At 45.7% G+C, this 21779-nt stretch overlaps 1 protein-coding gene across 6 annotated transcripts in view; it reads right to left on the bottom strand.

Moving 5' to 3' along the window:
* Positions 1-21779, bottom strand: part of ARVCF (ARVCF delta catenin family member) — a 58468-nt gene that overhangs the window by 21778 nt on the left and 14911 nt on the right. The window lies entirely within an intron of this gene.

The following is a 21779-nucleotide window of genomic DNA, read 5'->3' as shown; positions in this document are numbered from 1 at the left end:
ATGACGAGCCAGCGCTTTTCCTCACCGCTTGCTCCCTGGCTGCCCAGTGTGTTTGTTTTTCATGGGCAAAAAGCAGCAGGGGGAATATGCAGAGCGCAGACCCAGCCACACGGCAGCAGGTAGGGTGCAGGCCACGCAGCCACACTGCAGGGTGCTCGGTGTACAGCACGGTGCCCACTGCTGCTTGGGGCTTCCTTCCGGCCCAATCCACACCAGCCTGCCGAGCGAGGCTGCCTCTGCTGGCTCGCTCAGCCCTACACCAATCTAGGACCGAGCTTAGTGACAGCACAATGCTTAGTGACAGCACCCTTGAAGGGCCAGCTCTGCAGGGTGGAGCCAGCAGCAAGGACAGAGCCCAGGAGGAAGGGTCCGTGCCAGGCTTGGCCACAGTACCGACTGGACCAGGGACTGTCAAGGGGCATTGGTGCACCTCGAAGTGAAAGGACACTGCAGAGTTCAGTCCACTGCGACAACTGGGGAAACCGAGGCTCAAAGAGCACAAGAGGCCAGTGGAGGTCCCAGAAGCTGCTCTTCATTTCCCTAGCACCTGTCACAAAATAAAATTGTCACTGTGATCTAGAGGAGGGGCAGTGAGGTCAGCACAGCCAGAAGAACGAACTGAACTCCTGCTGGGAGAGGTCGTGGCTACCACTGGCGGTGGGGCGTGTTTGGTGGGCGAGATGCAGACCAGGTCCTCTGGTCAGCAGGGAATAAGGGACAAACAGCACAGCACATACACAGCCATGGGCACGCAGCCCCCTGTGCAAGGGTCCCAGACACACCTGCGTGCGGTGGCCACCAGGCCTTGTGCACAGATGGACTAAACCTGGTTGCCCGAGGTGGAGTGCTGGGGCCTTCTTCCCTGGAGGGCAGCACATAGGAGCTGGGGGGAGGGAGAAGGTCAGCCTTCAGTGAGCCTTGGTTGTAGCAGGGTAGTCTCAACTGAGCCTCATGGCGCTGGGTGCACAGCTGAGACCTGGGTCACACATGTGAGGGGAGGTGGCAATCAGGACCCATGGGGCAGCTGTTGCCCTCCTGGCCAGGAGGCCGCTTTTCTTCCTCCTTGTGCAGAGACATGGGTTCCTGACTGATCTCAGCCTTCCCTTCCCCCCTACCAGCAGGACGAAGCCTGCACTGCAGACCTTGGGGACAGCAGGTGAGGGGCAGCCTTAGCCTCCAGCTTCCCTGCCCTGGGCTCTCCAGCATGCTCCAGCTCTGGGGTCCAAGGAGCCCTCTGAAGGGGGCCCACTCACTCTGGCTGAGAGCTGGCCAGGGGTCCAGAATTCTGAGACAATAGTGAGAAGATAGCGAAAGCCCACACTGACCTTTTCATTGCCCAGTTCTCTCAGCTGGAGCTAAATGACTGTGTGTATCCTGGGCGACATCCCCTAATGCCAGCCAGCTTGGGGGCAGAGTGCTCCAAAGCTGCTCCGGGTGCTGGGCTCATGCCCTTTGCTCCAGCTGGAGGGTATACCCTGGCTGGAGGGGGCACCGAAACTTGCAGGCTGCAGCTTTGTCACCCTGGGGTGCAGAGGGGTCAAGCTGCTGGCTGAGGGCATCTAGGAAGCAGGGAAGACCCAAGCCCACTCTTGTGACAAGGTAGCTTCCCCAGATCCCAGGTGCACAGGAGCACATGTGGGCTCAGGTGACCCAGGCCAGCACCCCAGATGGCAGCTTTTCTGATGGTACCTCAAAATGCTGTATTTCTATTAAAATGATAAATCTGTGATGACATGGAAGGCAAAATGTGCATGAACTTTTCAGATCGACCACGACACTTCAAGGACATTTTCACCAGCTGGGACTTGGGTGGGGGCCCTGATCCTGGGTGGAGGTGGGCACCAGACTCACTCCTCCTATGACCCGGAAGGGTAGAAGTGCCGCACTGTAGGACGTCGGCTAACCTTCAGTCTCCTCCCTGGCTTACGCCATCACAGCCTCCATTCACCTGCAAAGGGTCCTGTGCTGCCTACAAGGCAGACCCCTCACGACCCCCACCCAGACCCTAGCCACTGCTTCACGAGTCCTTGGCAGAGGAAGCTCCTTACCACACATGCCCACCTGCTCACAGAGATGATTTAGCAAGAAGACAGGAAAAAACATGCTGTCCAGAGAGTCTTGCCTGTCTCTGGACAGAAGTGGAGGTGGTCAACCTGGGGAAAGCCTGACCAGGCCCGGGCACCCCAGGAGTGACCCCAGGTAGATGGATTGGTGAGTGGGTGGGGAGATGGAAGGACAGAAGTCTGGATGGAAGGGGACAGGAAGGAGTGAACAGATGTGCAGATTGCTAGATGACTAGTTGGTTGTGTGAGAGGACGCTGGTAGATGGGTGGGTGGATAGCTGGATGTGTAGGCAATGCATCAGTGGATAAAAGGACTGGGGAGGAGTGGGAGGCTGACTAGAGGAATAAGTGAATGGATAGATGGGCAGATGAATGGCTGGGCAGAACCAGGCTCTGAAACCCTGCTGGGAGGAGGGAGCCCTGCCCCGCAGCCCTCCAGGGCACAACTATGGCCAACATGCTCCATGAGGAAAGTGAAGGCACCATTAGAGGAACCAGGGGAAGACACTGATCCCTCCCCGAAACCTAAGCCCACATTTGATGTCTTCCTGCTGACCCAGACATTCCTCCTTACAGGGAGTCCAGCCAAACCCTGCTCCAGAAAACCAAACTATGGGGCTTGAGTCCAATCTGGGTTCAGGAATTAGAGGAATTTCCTAAGGGTCAGGCCAGTAGTGGGAGGCAGGCAAAAGGCCTGGACTCCAGTCCTGACGCCTCACCGGCCACCGGTCAGCACACTGCCCACTGCCCCTGTCCCCAGCGAGGGGAGAGAGCGGACTGGTCACTGGTGGAACCTCCATCCACCCATCCACCCCCACACTCCCACCTGTCTAGATGGGGAAGAAGTGGTTCCAGCAGGAGCAGAAGAGTAGAACCCAGGTCCAGTGGCGCCAAAGCCCACTTTGTCTAGGAGGGCATCTTGTCCCCGTCTTGGCACTATTAGCATGGAGATTTGCTCCCTGCACCTCTGGCCAGGCCTTGTGTGGGCCCATTTTTAACCTGTCACCACCTCATGTGGTCAGATGCTGCCTGCAGACATGGGGATAGCTTCTGGCCAACCCACGGACTCTCACTGTCAAGGCTGACGACAGGGACAGAGCAGGAGGCCCGGGGTCTGGGGGTCACACAGGGCAGAGTGCTTGTCCGTCTGTCTGTGCCAGACAGGACCACAGTCAGTCAGTGCAGGGCCTGGGGGGCCTGGGTGGGAGGACGCTGGTCCCAACTTTAAAGCACTGGAAGAAACTGCCAAGGAAAGACAGATGGGCTCAACTTTGCAAGAATGAAACATTTTTGTACATTCAAAAAAAAGTGCCATGTATTGTGGTTATAATTTTGTGTGTGTGTGTGTGTGTGTGTGTGTGTGTGTGTGTGTTTTAAAGCAATACCATTTAGAGCAGTACATGCGAGTGTTTCATACAAAAGATGGGCAATGACTTTATTTCTAGACTGTGACTGTGTATTTGTAATTTTCCATAATAGAAAGTAGGAGAAAAAAGACATAAAGACAACCAAAAGTCAATCAACACATTGGATCAAGTCTTTGCAGCATCTAGCAGTAAAGTGATATCCTCCATCTATATGCTGCTCTTATAAATCAATAGGAAAAACCAAAACCCCAACTCAAAATGGGCAAAGGTCATGAGCCAGGGATGTGGCCAGAGAGACAAGATGCAAAGCAATGAGTGTGGAAACAGTCGTGTGTGCACACAAGCACAGGAAAAAAGACTGGAAGGAATGCATCTCAGGTTGCAGTGGCTCCCAGCCCTCGGGCTGCTCTCCTGCTATAATCAGATCATAAGAAAGAGATGGCAAAGAAGATGCCCACCCCAGCTGGCTGCCAAGTGAGTGAGGTGCTGAAGACCTCAGCTCTCCAGGGGCCTGTGTGGTGCCACCCACTGTCCAAGGGAAGCAGCAGGATTTTTAGGGAGCTGGGAGAGCCTTAATTGCATTCAGCCTCAAAGTAGACTTCCCCTGCAGAAGAGGTGCCCTCACAGCATTGTGAGGGCAGGGGGTGGACAGAGACAGCCACTCAGTGACCCCCTCCTGCCCCCAGGCTGTCCACATAGACCCCCAGCAGTACACATGCCATGATCACATAGAAGACGACTCCTACATGCAGGGAGAACAGTCGGGGGTATTCTTCCCAACAGGTTCTTGCCCTACGCTAATGGGGTGACCTGTGTCATGCACTGGTCAGCCCCAGGGCAACAGGGTCACTGGGCAGGTAGTCGAGGAGGACCCAGGGCTGTGGGGGGCTGATGCAGGAAGCTCAGGGTCAGGTCAAGGCAGGGAGATTTCTGGGGGCCTGGGGAACCTTAGAGAGTGGCTGGGTGACTGCAGGTTAAATGTGGTAGTGACAGTGAGCATCCCAGCTCCTGCCTCTGCTCGGTGGGAGGCCCTAGCCACAGGGAGCCATTGCCGGAAGCCACTAAAAGGTCTCAGCCTGAGATTCCCAGTGGGGCCTGCCTGTGCTCCCTGTGCCAACTGCGGTGCCCCTCAAATCTCCTTAGTTCCCTGGGACCCGCCTCTCTGTGAGGACTCGTGGGATGGAGATGGACAGCAGTCCCTCTGGTCTCAGGCTGGGATTCAGGGCAGCTCCCTCACTGCCCCTCCTGCACCTGACCTAGATTGCAGCTGTAGTTGCAATGCAGTCTGAGGGTTATGCCCTGCAGACTCCCCATGTGGGTAAGAGCAGCTGCAGGTGGGTAGCACGCACCTTCTCTGCGGTACTTGCAACAGCCAGCCCAGGGGCACCCCTAGGACCTGAGGCCCCAGGGTTGGGGACCCATGGGGCTCCAGGCCGGGAGTGCTGGCAGTCACAGCCCTCTCTCCACCCGCACCGGCAGCCCATCCACTCTAGCCCCGTTAAAGGAAAGCCTGAGCGGTAAGCGATAGGTCAAGCCCCAAGATGCCCCACTGTATGGGGTTGGCGGGCCTGCTGCCTCCATCACCTCCCCCACCAGGCACCTAGCCTGCAAGGTGCCCTGTGTGGCTCCCCCAATCCCTCCGAGTCCAACTCACCCCCATCTTCATCTTAGGAAGAACAGAACAACCATGGAGGGGCAGTTATGAGGGCCCAGGCTCAGAGCCCCACCCCACCGAACTAGGGGGTGAGCACAGGAATCTGAGGCTTACAGCCAGGCTGGGACCAAACCGAGACAGAGCCGACAGCAACCAGGGCCTGGGAAGCCAGCCCCCACTGAGGGGCCAAGGGGTCCTGAGATGCGCTGATGGCTCCTCCAAAGTACAGCTGGGGAAGCTGTCGAGCCAAGCTGAGGGCCGCAGCTGGGCAGTGCAGCCATCACCCCCTTGGCCTGTGCACACCAGTGCCCTCTGCCTGGAATGCCCTTTTCCCCCCAAACACGGTGGACCCCCTTCTTCCCAGGCCCCCTCTGTAACCATGGCAACGCCCAGGCTTCTCATGGAGGGACAGAGCCTCTTTGTGGTGGTACAAAGCCCCTTTGAGGGGCGATGGTGATATAGCTCCTGGGAGCCTGTGGCCAATAAGCCTCTGGTGTTGGGGGGGGGGACAGAGCCACCCCCACCCCACCCAGGTTACAAAGCCAAGGAAGCTGGGCAGGAGAGTCTTAGGTTTAGGGGCTAAGATTCCCCTAGAGCCACCTGCCCATGAAGGTGTCCCTGGGACCAGCCCCATGGCCCTGAGGACTGGTTATCTGCCGGGGGCTAGGGAACTTGCCAGTCTTCCCCATTGTTCTGACAAGAAGGGCACTCTGCCTAGATAAAGGCAGAAAGGCATAGGAAGCAAGGAAATTCCCACCTAATCGGTAACCCAGCATGGGACCCAGTGGGAACTAGGCACCGGAAGTCTGGGGGAGGGGGCGGCAGGGCAGGAGGTTCAGATGGCGGGAGATCTGAGACTAGGGCTGCTGCAGGAGCTGTGCATGCCTTCTTGCCCACCCAGCTCACTGTCTCTCGATTCTCTGGCCTGGCTTCCCCTGCTGTAGCCAACCCCCCACCCCCACCCCCCTGCCCTGCCTGCCCTGGGGAGAATGTGGCCAGGTTTGGACAAGAGGAAACTTTACTGTGGCCTGGACATGGGACGCTGAGTGCAATGTGGGTGCAGGGCGTGGTGACAGGGAACTAGTGGAGTCCTCTTCCCCCCACCCCAGCATGTCTGCCCTTTCTGTGTCCCAGCTCCACAGTCAGGCAGGCTCACCCTGGCAGACCCCACTCCCCACCACCCTGGACGTGGCCTCAGCCATAGAGCCCCTCCCTGTCCTAGCCCACGGGTCCCTCCCACCCTCACTGCTGCTGACCAGGCTCTTGGCAGTGCCCCTGAATGTTGGGCACCCTGCCTGGCTGGCCCTCCCCAAGTGACCTCAGTCTGACCCACTGCAGCTTTGCTAACTAAGCCCCTGGGGTGGGGGATAAAGGCCTCAAGAGGCAGTACGAGGTGGTACTGGCTCCAGGAGAGATCTGTCCCTTTGTGGGCAGATCCACACAGGTCCCAGGGAGGGGGGGCCAAGGGCCGCCCTGACATGGTAGTGTTCCTGAGTCAGCAAGCACCCTGCACCCCCACTTCACCCTCCCGGCAGCATTCCTGCTGGCTGCTGACACTTTCTAGGGCAGCTGGATGTGCCTGACAGATCATTATCAGAAATACCAGCTAAACCTTCCCCACAGCCCTAGAAGGGAGGGGGTGGCTGTGGGGGGTGGATGGGGGAAGCTCAACATAGCCCAGCCTGGATGGGACCTTGCCATCCAGCAAGATGGGGTCTATAGCTCAGCTGGATCACCTGTGGCCCCAGAAGGTTGTCTGGGAAGAATGAGATGTATGGGGAAATCGGCCCTCATTCCCTCATCAGGGAACACTGGAGACCCAAGCTGGGAGACTCCACCAGGCTTCGCCTGCACTGCACCCCTAGCCCAGTGAGGGGTACAGGGACAACAAGCAGCTCGGTGTCAGGAAGACCCTCCCGCTGCTGTGGGCAGAGGCAGGGTGGCTGTGGCTGGCTGATTCTGGTTGGATCAGAGGTGGGAGTGCCTTGGGGAGGGAGATTCCCGGCCCTTCCAGTCTTGCTCCCAGCCCTCTGCATCGAAGGGCCAGGTCCTGGCTGGTCCCTCCTTGCCTAGGGTCCCGAGTGGCCTCTAGCCAGCTCTGGCTCCTCGCAGAGGCCCTTAGGGACAGGACTTCCTTCCCAGAAGCTGAGCTGGATGTCAGCCTTGTTGCTCCTGGAACCTCCCCCCCCACCCCCCAGCCAGCTCAGCTGCTCCTGAAGCTCAGAGTGCCCATGGCAACAGGTCCAGACACTACCAACCTCCAGCCAACAGCAAAGTCCTGCCTTTCACATGCAAATGACACAGTGAGACCGTTCAGGGGGCTCCACCCCACCCTCACCCAGTGCAGACTTTGGGTACTGCAGTGTCCCCATCTGGCTCCCCCAACCCACACACATATACCACATGACACTGCTGGGAGCCAGGCTTGTGTGTTCCTGTCCCAAGGAGGTAGGAACACTGCAGAAGGCTTGCTGACTATTTGGGGACTTCCTAAAACCCACCCTCAGGCACACATGTGCAGCCACCCACACAATCACGTATACACACACATGCAGACAACCACCCCTATCCACCCTGTGGGACCTCACCTGTGCCATGAGATAATTGGTGGTAGGTGGACTGACAGTCCTGACAGATCCTTGGGGGAAGGGGAAGGTAGAACTATGGCTCCTTAGCCATCATGGCTTCTGTTGAGGGTCAGTGGTCCTGGGCAGACCCCACTACTGTCCTAAACACTGGGCAAAGCTGTCCCCCACCAAGAGCCCAGGCCTGTTCCTGACACCACAGTCTGCCAGCAGCCTCAGCCTTGGGTGCACACTGAAGTCAACCTGTGACAGGCAGGGATCACAGACCCTGGGCAGAAACACCCAGTGTGCACAGACCCTCCTGCAGCACCCCAGCACCTTTGGCAGATCCTGCCACTCTCTGGGGACCCGAAAGAGCTGACTTCTGCTGAAATATGTTTAGCGCATTTATTAGCACAAATATTAGGGAATAGCTGATAGTGTCTTCAAAAGGATAAAGAGAACATTTAACTGATTAAGTGGGAACAGATCATAATGAAAAGGAACAATCATAAATAAGGAAGATACTGTACAGATTTACAGGAAAACAGCAGAGGCAGCAAACAGCAGACAGGGCCCAGCAGAAAATCAGCATATAGTGAGGTGGCAGAAAGCAAACTCGAGGTAGTCCTTCCAAACCAGCAGAAAACTATGAAGAGTTGATAAAAGGGGGAAGACAGAAGATGTGAAAAATGGACCCTGGGGATAAACTTCCACATAACGGAAATTCCCTGAGAGAGAAAGCTGATGTGGGACCCAAAGAAATGGTCAGAAACTGCCCTCAACAGAGAAGGCCTCTAGTGGGGCTGTCATTGTCCAGGTGGGAATCTGAGCTTTCTGTCCAGAAAACAAGCTGAGAAAATTGTGGACATGTCCATTTCCAGCATTTTATGATTCACTCTCATTAGCTGAATGTTTTCTCAGGCCTCTTAAATGTGTGGTGTCTGCTCTGCAGTGTGGGAAGGAGGCCCACCTGGGCTGACGTCCACAGACCACACAGTGGAGTCTGGGTTCATGCTCTCCACCAGGCTGTTCACAGCCCTGGAGAGGCCGGACATTGTCTATCCATAGATGTCAGCTGCAGCACCCCACAGCCCACTCACCCTCTCTCATGTGCCAGACACTTTTTTTGGTAAGGAATAGCCGACAGCTTTATTAAAACAAACAAAATGCCTCACCTCCTTAACTGGAGATCTTTAAAAAGGTTAACCTAGCTCTGAAATTCCTTAAGGAGACATAATGGTGAAATTCTTAGATTTTCAGAGTCATGATTTGCCATTCACTGGTCAATCTTTCCCTGGGAGGCAGCGAACACAGCTCATTGGGACCCTGGACTACGGCTTTAAGAGCAAAAAGAACACAGGAAAGATGGTGCCTATCCACCAGTGCGTGGAAAGAGGGCTCAACACAGGGACAATGGTGACTGTCCCCCCCCCCAGCCCTCACTCTGAAGCCACACAAGTCAATCTCTCCCTGTATGTCTCTGGCACCTCCCATGCCCTTGTCCCTCTGCCAGAGCCCAGGGTGAGTGCCTGAAATCATGGGCCCTTTAAAAGGATGCCTGGGTTTCCAGCAGCCTTCCGTCTCACCCTATAGACGGAATCCCTGCTGATTTTCATAGCCAGATGTTGTGGGGGCTCCTCTTCCCTATACTGGTGCTCTAGGATGGGGAACCTGGTGAGGGGCTGGGACTCCTCACTTCTCAGGGGGGACAACTGCAGCTGAAATATCCCTCTGGATTCTTAACCTCCACACGTGAGTGTGGGGCCAGCTCAGTTTCGCATGTCCGACATTCCTACCAGTCTTGACATGGCTTCTTTATATCCTAAGTCTAAGTTATAGGACTTCTGTTTAGCTAGTCTTCAGATGGTTCTTGAGGTTGATTGTTCTATAATTCAGTTGTAATTTTGAGGTGGTCACAGGAGGAGGCCAGCATAGCATTCACCTACTCCTCCATCTTGACGGGAACTCTCTTCTGTTACTTTTTTTTTTTCTGATTATTTTTTAATTTTTTTTTTTCAGTTACAGTTGACATTACTACTTTATATTCATTTCAGGTGTACAGCATAGTGGTTAGACATTTACATAATTTTTGCAGTGATTCCTCCAATTAGTCTAGTACCTACCTGGCACTATACGCATACATAACTGTTGCAACATTATTGACTATATTCTCTATGCTGTACTTTACATCCCTGTGACTTTGTAACTACCAATTTGTATGTCTTAATCCTGTCATCTTTTTCATCCAGCTCCCCAAACTCCCTCCCCTCTGGCAACCATCATTTTGTTCTCTGTATCTGAGTCCATTTGCTTTGTTTCTTCCTTTATTTGTCCTTTAGAAATCATACGATAGTTGTCTTTCTCAGTCTGACTTATTTCACTTAGCATAACACCCTCTAGGTCCATCCACGTGGTTGCAAATGGTAAGATTTCATTTTTTATGGCCGATTAATATTCAATTGTATATACGTACATACCACATCTTCTTTATCCAATCGTTGACTGATGGGCACATGGGTTGCTTCCGTATCTTGGCTATTGTAAATAGTGCTGCAATGAACATAGAAGTGCATATATCTTTTCAAATTAGTGTTTTGGATTTCTTCAGATAAATACCCAGAAGTGGAGTGGCTGGGTCACAAGGTAGTTCTATTTTTAAGTTTCTGAGAACCTCCAAACCATTTCCCATAGTGGCTGCACCAATTTGCAATCCCACCAACAGTGCATGAGGGTTCCCTTTTCTCCCCATCCTCACTGACACTTGCTTGTTGATTTATTGATGATAGCCATCATGACAGGTGAGATGATATCTCATTGGGTTTTAATTTGCATTTCTCTGATGATTAGTGACTTTGAGCATCTTTACGTATGTCTATTGGCCATCTGTCTGCCCTCTTTGGAGAAATGTCTATTCAGGTTTTCTGCCCATTTTTTTAAAAAAAAGATTTTATTGGGGGAGGGGAACAGGACTTTATTGGGGAACAGTGTATACTTTCAGGCCTTTTTTCCAAGTCAAGTTGTTGTCCTTTCAATCTTAGTTGTGGAAGGTGCCGTTCAGCTTCAAGTTGTTATCCTTTCAGTCTTAGTTGTGGAGGGCGCAGCTCAGCTCCAGGTCCAGTTGCCGTTTCTAGTTGCAGGGGGCACAGCCCACCATCCCTTGCGGGACTCGAGCTGGCAACCTTGTGGTTGAGAGGACGCACTCCAACCGAGCCATCCAGGAGCTCAGTGGCAGCTCAGCTCAAGGTGCTGTGTTCAATCTTAGTTGCAGGGGGTGCTGCCCACCATCCCTTGCGGGACTCGAGGAATTGAACTGGCAACCTTGTGGTTGAGAGCCCACTGACCCATGTGGGAATCAAACCGGCAGCCTTCGGAGTTAGGAGCATGGAGCTCTAACTGCCTGAGCCACCGGGCCGGCCCTCTTCTGCCCATTTTTAAAATGGATTGTTTGTGGGGGATTTTGGTGTTGAGTTGTATGAGTACTTTATAAATCTTGGATATTAACCCCTTATCAGATGTATCATTGGCAAATATCCTCCCATTCAGCAGGCTATCTTTTAATTTTGTTGGTGGTTTCCTTTGCTATGCAAAACCTTTCTAGTTTGATGTAGTCCCATTTGTTTATTTTTTCTTTTTTTTCCCTTGCCCTAGGAGACAAATCAGAAAAAGTATTACTAAGAGCAAAGTTGGAAAGTTCACCACCTGTTTTCTTCTAGTTTTACGGTTTTGAGTCTTACATTTAAGTCTTAATCTATTTTGAGTTTATTCATGTATATGGTGTAAGAAGGTGGTCCAGTTTCATTTTTTTGCATGTATCTGTCCAGTTTTTCCAACACTATTTATTGAATAGACAGTCTTTATGCCACTGTATATTCTTGCCTCCTTTGTCATAAATTAAACGATCACATAGGTGTGGATTTACTTCTGGACTCTCTATTCTGTTCCATTGATCTATGTGTTTTCATGCTAGTACCATGCTATTTTCATAACTATTAGTCTTATAGTATACTAGTTTGATATCAGGTAGTGTGATATCTCCAATTTTGTTCTTCTTTGTCAAGATTGTTGTGGCTATTTGAGGTCTTCTGGGGTTCCATATAAATTTTAAGATTATTTGTTCTAGTTCTGTGAAAAAATGTCATTGGTATTTTGATAGGGATTGCATTAAATCTATAGATTGCTTTGGGTAATATGGACAGTTTAATAATGTTAATTCTTCCTATCCATGAGTACGGTATATGCTTCCATTTATTTGTATCTTCTTCAGTTTTTCTCTTCACTTAGTTTTCCCAGTACAGATCTTTTACCTCCTTGGTTAAATTTATTCCTAGGTTTTTTTTGTTGTTTGTTTGTTTATGCAATTGCAAATGGGATTGTTTTCTTAATTTCTCTTTCTGACAGTTCATTATTAGTGTATAAAAATGCAACTGATTTCTGAATATTAATTGTGTATTCTGCTATTTTACTGAATTCATTTATCAGTTTTAATAGTTTTTTGGTGCAATCTTTAGGGTTCTCTATATACAGTATCATGTCATCTGCAAATAATGACACATTTGCATCTTCCTTTCCAATTCGGATGGCTTTTAGTACTTTTTCTTGTCTGATTGCTGTGGCTAGGACTTCCAATACTGTGTTGAATAAAAGTGGTGAAAGTGAGTATCTTTGTCTTGTTCCTGACCTTCAGAACAATGCTTTTAGCTTTTCCCTATATGATAGCTGTGAGTCTGCCATACATATATGGCCTTTATTATGCTGAGGTATACTCCTTCTAGTCCCACTTTGCTGAGAGCTTTAATCCTAAATGAATGCTGGATTTTGTCAAACAATTTTTCTACATCTATTTATATGATCATATGATTTTTATCCTTCATTTTGCAGATAGGGAACCAATCTTGCATCCCAGGAATCCCACTTGATCATGGTGTATGATCTTTTTAATATATTGCTGAATTCAGTTAGCTAATATTTTGTTGAGTATTTATTCATCTATGTTCATCAGGGATATAGGCCTCTAATTTTCTTTTTCTTTTTTTTGTAATGTCCTTGTCTGGTTTTGGAATCAGGGTTATGGTAGCCTTGTAAAATGAGCTTGAATTTTGGAACAGTTTGAGAACAATCAGTGTCAACTCTTCTTTGCATGTTTGGTAAAATTGCAAACAATTTTGAATTGTTAAAAAGGTGAATTTTACCTGCAAAGTCACCCAGTCCAGCTCTTTTGTTTACTGGGAGTTTTTTTAAATTACAGATTTGACTTCATTAGTAGTAATTGATTAGTTCAGATTTTCTGTTTCTTCTTGATTCAGTCTTGGAAGAGTGAATATTTTGAGGAATTTATCCATTTCTTCCAGATTGTCCAATTTGTTGGCATATAATTGTAACATTTATTTTAATCCTTTGTATTTCTGTGGCATCAGTTGTCATTTCTCCTTTCATTTCTGATTTTATTATTTAGGTCCTCTCATTTTTTCTTGATGAGCTTGGTTAAAGGTTTATCAACTTTGTTTATCTTTTCAAAGAACAAGCTCCTGGTTTCATTGATCTTTTGGGGTTTTTCTTTTTTTTTTTTTTTTTTTTTTTTTTTTTTTTTGCATTAATTCATCTTTCCCTAGTATTTTTTTAAGTAATTTTTTTCAGTTACAGTTGACATTAAATATATTAGTTAAACATATTAGCAGTTAGACATTTATATAATTTATGCAGTGATCCCCCATTTAGTCTAGTACATCACTGGCACTATACAATTTTTGCAACATTATTGACTATATTCTCTATACTGTACTATATTTTTTTGTAGACTCTATTTCATTTATTTCCACTGTGATCTGTATTATTTCCTTCCTTCTACTCACTTTGGGCTTCGTTTACTGTTCTTTTTCTGGTTCTTTAAAGTGTAAGATTAAATTGTTTATTTGAGATTTTTCTTGTTTCTTGAGGTAGGTCTGTATTGCTAAGAATTTTCCTCTTAGGAATGCTTTTGCTGTGTCCCATAGATTTTGGGTCATTGTGTTTTCATTTTCATTTGTCTCAAGGTATCTTTTAATTTCTTGCTTGATCTCATTGTGTACCCATTCATTATTTAGTAGCATGTTATTAAGCCTCCATGTGTTTGTGTGTTTTTCAGTTTTTTTCTTGTAATTGATTTCTAGTTTCATACCATTGTGGTCAGAGAAGACACATGATATGATTTCAATCTTCTTAAATTTATTGAGATTTATTTTGTGGCCTAACATATGATTTATCTTGGAAAACGTTCCATGTGCACTTGAAAAGAATATATATTCTGCTGTTTTGGGGTGAAATGCTTTAAAAATATAAATTAAATCCATCTCATCTGGTGTGTCAGTTAAGGCCATTGTTTTTGGTTGACTTTCTGTCTCAAAGATCTGTCCATTGGTGTCAATAGGGAGTTAAAGTCCCCTACTATGATTGTATTATTATTGATCTCTCCCTTTATTGTCAGTCAATATTTGCTTTATATATTTAGGTGCTCCTATATTGGGTGCATAAATATTTACAAGGGTTATGTCCTCTTGTTGAATTGATCCCTTTATGTTGTGTAATGTCCCTCTTTGTCTCATTATAGCCTTTGTTTTAAAGTCTATTTTGTCTGATATAAGCATTTCTATCCCAGCTTTTTTTTCATTTCCATTTGCATGGCATGAAATATCTTTTTCCATCCCTATGCTTTCAGTCTATGTGTCTTTTGATCTGAAGTGGGGCTCTTGTAGACAGCATATGTATGGGTCTTGTTTTCTTATCCATTCAGCCACTATATGTCTTTTGATTGGAGCACTTAATCCATTTACATTTAAGGTGATTATTGATAGATACATATTTATTACCATTTTATTATTCATATTTATGTCCTTTTTTTCCCTCTTCTTCTTAAAAAAGTCCCTTTAACATTTCTTGTATTACTGGTTTGGTGGTGATAAACTTCTTTAGCTTTTTCTTGTCTGGGAAGCTTTTTATTTCTCCTTCAATTTTAAATGCTAGTTTTGCTGGGTAGAGTAGTCTTGGTTGTAGCTCCTTGGTTTTTATCACTCTGAATATCTCCATACCAATCCCTTCTTGACTGCAAAGTTTCTGTTGAGAAATCAGCGGACAATCTTATGGGAGCTCCCTTGTAAGTAACTAGTTGCCTTTCTCTTGCTGGTTTTAGGATTCTCTTTGTCTTTAAACTTTGCCATCTTAATTATAATGTGTCTTGATGTGGGCCTGTTTGAGTTCATCTTATTTGGGACTCTCTGAACTTCCTGGACTTGTATGTGTATTTCCTTCACCAGGTTAGGAAAGTTTTCAGTCATTATTTCTTCAAATAGGTTCTCAATCCCTTGCTTTCTCTTCTCCTTCTAGTACCCCTATGATGCGAATGTTGTTACACTTAATGTTATTATTCCAGAGGTCTCTTAAACTATCATCATTTTTTTAAATTCTTTTTTTCTTTTTTCTCTTCTGCTTGGGTGTTTTCTGCTACCTTGTCTTCCAAATCACTGATTTGATTCTCTGCTTCATCTAGTCTGCTAGTGATTCCTTCTAGTGCATTCATTTCTTATTGTATTCTTCATTTATGAGTGGGTCTTTTTTATGGTTTCTCTGTCCTTTTTTATGCTTACTGTCTCTTTGTTGAAGTTCTCACTGAGTTCATCTAGTCTTCCCCTAAGTTCATTGAATATACTTAAAACCATTGTTTTGGACTGAGTATCTGGTAGCTTGCTTGCCTCCATTTCATTTAGCACTTTTTCTGGAGTTTTTGCCTGTTCTTTCATTTGGGACACATTTTTTTGTTTCCTCCTTTTGGCTGTCTCTCTGTGTTTGTTTCTATGTATTAGGTAGATCTGCTACATCCATCAGTTTTGGCCAGGTGGCTTTATATAGTAGGTGCCCTGTGGGGCTCAGTGGTGCAGTCTCCCTGCTCACCTGCACTGGGTGCTCCAGGAGATTCTTTGTGCGGGTTGTGTGTGTCCCTGTTATAGTTAAGCCTTGATTGCTATTGGCATATCAGTGGGTGGGATTAACCCTCATGACAACTGGCTGTGTGGTTTGGCCATGTCTACAGCTTATGGGCTGCTGTATGGGGGTCTTAGACTATGGAATGGGATTTGCCCCAGCAGGCTCTGGAGCCTGCTGAGACCACCCTTTGGGTGTGTTGCTTGTGGGGCTAATTGGGTGGTATTCTGCTGTGGTCTGAAGCTGACCTCCAGGTATGTTGGTTCTGGGGCCTCTTGGGAGAGGCTCTGATGCAGGCTCAGGTCAGCCACTGCCTGTGATTGACTGGGGACTACCCAGTAGGAGCTACAAAGCTATCTGTGGTTGGTTGCTCCTGTGCTGGTCCTGGAGGTGCATGGGACAGGCCATGCTGTGAACTGAGGATGATTGCCACCATTACTGGGCCTGGGGTAGCTCTGCAAAAAGCCCAGGGCACCCTGAGGCCTGCTGCTGCCTGCCAGCCCATAAGGTTCAGCCACTGATATAGCCTTGTGCAGTACACGAGTTGGGTGAGGTGGGGTCTCAGGGAGTTACTAGGGTGGGATGAGTGGTAGTCACCAGGTTAGTGTAGATTCTGGTTTGGTGCCACTTCAGAGCCTGGAGCTTCCCAGCAGAAATCCCAGAGCACACTGAGGCCACCTGCTGCCCACCTGGGGCCCATGAAGCCGAGAGTTGTTCAAGAAAGAGTGCAACATATACAAGGCTGGTTGCTGGCTAAGAATGTGGCCCCTGCGTTGTGCAAGATGGTTGGGATAGGGTCTCAAGGAGTCACCTGGGTGGAGCAAGTGGAGCTCAGCAGGCCAATGTAGATTCAGATTTGGCTGTATGGAGGAGGGCTCAACACAAGAAAGACAGTACCTGCCTGCCAGCTGCACAGAAGGAGGATTCTACACTGGGGAAATGGCAACTGTCCCTCCAGTCCTCACCCTCATGCCGCTCAACTCAGTCTCTCCCTGTATATCTCTGACTCCTCCTGAGTCACTGTATCTCCACTGGAGCCCCGGGTGAATGCCTGCAAGTGAGTCTGTGCGCAGGTCCTTTAAGAGGACACCTGGGTTTCCCACAACCTTCTGTCTCACCCAACAGATGGAATCCCCACTATTTTTCACAGCCAGATGTTGCAGGGGCTCCTCTTCCTAGGTACTGGTACTCCGGTCTGGGGACCTGGTGTTGGGCTGGGGTCCCTCGCTCCACTTGGGGGGGACCTCCTCAGTCAAGATACCCCTCCCTATTCTCAACCACCACACGCCAACGTGGGGCTGGCCTGTTTTGCATCTGCACTCCTCCTGCCAGTCTCAACATGGCTTCTTTGTTATATCCTTTGTTATAGGACTTCTGTTCAGTTAGACTTCAGATGGTTTTCCAGGCTGACTGTCCTATAATTTAGTTGTAATTTTGATGTGGTCATGGGAGGAGGCCAGCACAGTGTCTATCTACTCTGCCATCTTGGCTCCTTCCTCCTTGAGTTACTTACTTTTAAATTTCAGTATATCTTACGTTACTAGATAGCAATAGAATAAACACTTCATGGAATTACCATTCATTATGTACAAAGCTATACAAGCCCTGTATCCAGCAGGTTTTGTGTCTGTTGTTTTCATCAAAAAGTTTTATTCCTTCAGTGTAAGTGATATTTGAGTCAAATCAAGTTCTTTCATATTTAGAAAATACTCTAAATAATTGTCTTATTTCTACCTTTCTGTTTTAAAGATTGTTTAAGAACAGATTTTTAAAATGTATGTTTTAGCTTGATTTCATTGAAATGATTGTTTTTTGTTGCTGTTGTTTTCTTTCATCATTCTTTTAGGACTCAGGATGGAATTGACTTTTATAAAATGTAAATAACCTATACAGAAAAGGAATGAAAGTGTATGGTTAATACATACAGTCTATATATTTAGAGGATAAATATTTTACAATGCATTTTTAAAGTAGATAGTGCAGTAGAGAGTTTCAGAAAAACCATATCAATGTTGTATAACATTCACTTTTCTCAATTCTTGAGTTTTATTTCAAGATGCACTTTGGGTTAAGATATAATCAGGTATATAGTTAATCAAGACTTTCGATCTCCAGCATTAAAAGACATAAAACACTCTAATCAATGGTATGATATACGTATTGCTACCAAACTATAATGAAAATGTCAATAAACATAGTTTTACAAAGCCTTAGCTATGTAAATATCTAAAAAAAGTAAATAAAATTATGAAGTAAAAGTCAAAATTGATAATGCTGATGTATAACAGGTTACTAAATCAATCTGAGCCTCAGTTTTCTTATCTGTAAAATACTTTTAATGCTTTCATCATAGATCTGTTATGATGATCAAATACAATTACATATATTTAATGCATGAAGTTTAATGTATTATGTATTACATATTACATACACTTAATAAATGCCAAGTACTATTCAGTTTTCAATAACTTAAATAATAAAACAAAATACTTAATGCAACTTTAAAAAAAAGAGCAAGATCAGAAAAACTCCAGAATCCAAGAGGCCTGGCTAATGCAAGTGATTTGGGGAACTGCAAGCAGAGGCTCCAGGCAATGGCCCTTGGGGAACCAGGGCGGCTGAGAGGTAGAACTGCATTTTCCAGCAATAATACTGATGTTCTGCATGCCTTAAAACAGCTTCAGTTGTCTGTAGCCATCCTCTGCCAGCTGACTCTGGGGAGCATTTTTACTGTCTCAGGAAATCTGTGGATCTGCGGACTGATGACTGAAAGGGAGTAGGTGTGAATCCATGAAACACAAAACAAAGCACAGCCAAGCCAAACAACACACACACACACACACACACACACACACACACACACACACACAAATATATGAGGTAATGGATGTGTTAATTAACTAGATGGGAGTAAATCCTTTCACAATGTATGTGTGTATCAATCACCATGATGTACACTTTAAATATCTTATAATTTTATTTGTCAATTATACTCAATAAAGCTGAATAAAAGAAGAAAAACATAGGAATATTTTTAACTACCTTAATTTTAGAAATTTAGGGGGTGGCCGGGTAGCTCAGTTGGTTAGAGCGCGGTGCTCTTAACAACAAGGTTGCTGGTTCAATCCCCACATAGGCCACTGTGAGCTGAACCAGACTGAAACGACCTCCACAACCAGATTGAAACAACTACTTGACTTGGAGCTGATAGTCCTGGAAAAATACACTTAAAATAAATAAAAGTTAAAAAAGAAAAGAAGGGCTGGCCTGGTGGCTCAGACATTTGGAGGAGCTCCATGCTCCTAACTCCAAAGGCTGCCAGTTCGATTCTGCCGGTTGGACTCCCACATGGGTCAGTGGGCTCTCAACCACAAGGTTGCCAGTTCAATTCCTCGAGTCCCGCAAGGGATGATGGGCAGTGCCCCTTGCAACTAAAATTGAACACGGCACCTTGAGCTGAGCTGCCGCTGAGCTCCCGGATGGCTCAGTTAGTTGGAACACGTCCTCTCAACCACAAGGTTGCTGGTTCAACTCCCGCAAGGGATGGTGGGCTGCGCCCCCTGCAACTAGCAATGGCAACTGGACCTGGAGCTGAGCTGCGCCCTCTACAACTAAGACTGAAAGGACAACTTGAAGCTGAACGGCACCCTCCACAACTAAGATTGAAAGGACAACAATGTGACTTGGAAAAAAGTCCTGGAAGTACACATTGTTCCCCAATAAAGTCCTGTTCCCTTCCCCAATAAAATCTTAAAAAAAAAAAAAAAAAAAGAAATTTAGTTGCTTAAAAATAAACTTGAAAAATGTGGAAAAAACCCACACTCATTTGTGTTTATTATACCTTTATCTTGTGTAATATTTTATTCCTTTTTTTCTTTGCATAATATTTTTAAATGAAAAGATTATAAGGGAATACTATGAACAATTATATACCAACAAATTGGATAACCTAGATAAAATGAACAAATTTCTAAAAACACAGAATCTACCAAAACTGATCCATGAAGAAATAGAAAATTTGAGCATAGAGACCTCTAAATAGTAAAGAGATTGGATCAGGAATCAAAATCTCCCAAAAAAGAAGGAGCCAGGCCCAGATGGCTTCGCTGGCGAATTCTACCAAACATTCAAAGAAGAATTATCATCAATTTTCCTCAAACTTTTCACAAAAATTGAGGAGAAGGGAACACTTCCTAACTCATTCTATGAGGCAGGCATTACCGATACCAAAACCCTAACAGAAAACTATGGACTGATCATTGTTCATTTCTAATGAACAATGATGCAAAAACCCTCAACAAAACAGTAGCAAACTGAATGTAACAGCATATTAAAAGAATTGTACACCATTACCACGTAGGATTGATTCTTAAATGCAAGGATGCCTTAACACATGAAAATCAATCGACAAAATACATCACATTAACAGAATGACGGGGGGAAATGATCATTTAAATTGATTCATAAAAAGCGTTTGACAAAATTCAATACTCTTTCATGATAAAAACACAAAACAAACTAGGAGTAGAAGTGAACTATTTCAACATAATACAGACCAAAACGGAAAGCTGCATCATGCTACATATACTACATATCGTACTACATATACACCACAGCTAACACCATACTTAGTAGTGAATTACTGAAAGCTTTTTTCCAAAGACCAGGAATAAGGCGAGGATTCCCACTTTTGCCACTTCTATATACAATATAGTATTAGAAAGCTTCGTTAGATCAACTAGGCAAAAAATAAAATAAAATAAAATAAAAGGTATCCAATTGGAAAGGAAAAAGTAAAATTATTTCTGTTTGCAGACGTGATCTTATATATAAAAAATCCTAAAGATTCAACAAAAAAACTCAGAACTAATAAACGAGTTCAGTAAAGTTGCAGGGTACAAAAATCCACAAACAAAAATCAGTTACATTAGCAATGAGCAATCCAAAAAGGAAATTCAGAAATTCTTTCATTTATAATAGCATCAACAAAAATAAAATACTCAGAGATAAAGCTGACTAAGGAGAAGAAAGACTTGTACAATGAAAACTACAAAACATTGCTGAAAGAAATTAAAGACCTAAAAAAAAAAATGGAAAGAGATCCCAATATTCATGGATTGGAAGACTTGGTATTGTTAAGATGTCAATACTACCCAAAGCAATCTACAAATTTAATGCAATCCCTATCAAAATCCAAATGGCATTTTTACCAAAATAGAGAAACCCATCCTAAAATTCACATGGAACCTCAACGGACCCTATATATCCAAAACAATCTTGAAAAAAAAGAGCAAAGTTGGAGGTCTCACACATTCTGATTTCAAAACTTACTCAAAACTAAAATAATCAAAACAGTGTGGTCATGGCATGAAGACAGATATATAGACCAATGGAATAGAATAGAAATAAACCCTCACGCATGGCCAATTGATTTGGCTATAGGGATTTTTGGCCAACAGTATTTTAAACAAATTATGCTAGAAAAACTGAACAGCCAGTTTTTTTTTTTTTTTACAAAAGAACGAAGTTGGATCCTTACCTTATACCACATATAAAAATTAACTTGAAATACATCAAAAACCTAAATATAGGACCTAAAACTATAAAGCTCTTCGGAGAAAACGTAAAGGAAAAACTTTTTGATGTTGGATTTGGCAATGATTTCTTGGATATGTATGACACCAAAAGCATAGGCAATAAAAATAAAAATAGATACACTGAACTGCATAAAAATTTAAAGCTTCTGTTAATCAAAGGACATGATCAACAGAGTGAAATTGCAACCTACAGCATGAGAGAAAAGATTTGCAAGTCAGTCATAGATATATGTGATAAGGGATTAAAATTCAAAATATATAAAGAAAACCTATAACTCAACAACAAAAAAACCCAATTAAAAAGTAAGCAAAGAACTTGAATAGAGATTTCCATAACGAAGATTGTATACAAATGGCCAGCAAGTTTATGAAAAGATGCTCAACATCACTAATCATTAGGGAAATGCAAATCAAAAGCACAATGAAATGTCACCTTACACCCATTAGATGGCTACTCTCAAAAACACAATAGCAAGTATTGGCAAGGATGTGGAGAAAATGGAATCCTTGTGCACAGCTGGTAGAATGTAAAATGGTGCATCCACTGTGGAAATTAATATGATAGCTCCTCAAAAAATTAA

This window comes from Rhinolophus sinicus, chromosome 9 (assembly GCF_057876585.1).
Source record: "Rhinolophus sinicus isolate RSI-liver-muscle chromosome 9, RSI-T2T, whole genome shotgun sequence".
In the NCBI taxonomy this organism is placed as follows: Eukaryota; Metazoa; Chordata; class Mammalia; order Chiroptera; family Rhinolophidae; genus Rhinolophus; species Rhinolophus sinicus.
Note: the sequence above shows the minus strand (reverse complement) of the source record. Positions and strands in the feature narration are given on the sequence as shown.